The sequence below is a fragment of the Sinocyclocheilus grahami genome, unplaced genomic scaffold (genome assembly GCF_001515645.1).
Source record: "Sinocyclocheilus grahami isolate Dianchi unplaced genomic scaffold, SAMN03320097.WGS_v1.1 scaffold350.1, whole genome shotgun sequence".
Taxonomy (NCBI): domain Eukaryota; kingdom Metazoa; phylum Chordata; class Actinopteri; order Cypriniformes; family Cyprinidae; genus Sinocyclocheilus; species Sinocyclocheilus grahami.
The window spans coordinates 1,133,367-1,134,220 of record NW_015505529.1 but is presented as its reverse complement, the minus strand read 5'-3'; the positions used below and the strand labels follow the sequence as shown (position 1 = coordinate 1,134,220).

General features: G+C 31.7%; 1 protein-coding gene across 4 annotated transcripts in view; it reads right to left on the bottom strand.

The window, feature by feature from the left end:
• myo1cb (myosin Ic, paralog b) overlaps window positions 1-854 on the bottom strand; it is a 50,663-nt gene that overhangs the window by 24,390 nt on the left and 25,419 nt on the right. The window lies entirely within an intron of this gene.

Here is an 854-nt window from a genome sequence, read left to right as displayed (position 1 = left end):
TGATGTGTTGCTCTTTAAGCATGCTTCACTTTGTCAGACAGGTTCTATTTAAGTGATTTCTTGATTCAACAGGTCTGGCAGTAATCAGGCCTGGGTGTGGCTAGTGAAATTTAACTCAGCTTTCTAAAATAATGTGGTTAATTGCAGTTCTTTCATGATTTAACAGGAGGGGGCAATAAATTTTTCACGTAGGGCCACGTAGGTTTGGACAGCTTTTTTCCCTTAATAAATGAAATCATCATTTAAAAACTGCATTTTGTATTTACTTGCATTATCTTTGTGTAATATTTAAATTAGTTTGATGGTCTGAAACATTAAAGTGTGACAAACATGCAAAAAAATAAGAAATCAGGAAGGGGGCCAACACTTTTTCACACCACCATACATACATACATACACACACACACACACATACACATGCATATACATACACACACACACACACACACACACACACAACCGGTTAAAAGTTTGGGATCAGTAAGACGTGTAATGTTTTTTTAAAGAACTCTCTTGTGCTCATCAAGGCTGGATTGATTTGATCAAAAATACAGAAAAAAAAACCTAATCTTGCAAAATGTTGTTACAATATAAAATAATGGTTTCTATTTTAATATCCTTTATTTTCTATTTTGAATTTCCATCAGCCATTACTCCAGTCTAAAGTGTCACATGATCCTTAAAAAAAAATCATTCTAATATGCTGATTTATTATTAGAATGATCAATGTTGGCAACAGTTATGCTGCCATATATTTTTTTGGAAACTGCAATAATTTTTTCAGGATTCTTTAATGAATAAAAAGTTCAAAAGAACAGCATTTATTCAAAATATAAATCTTTTCTAACAATATA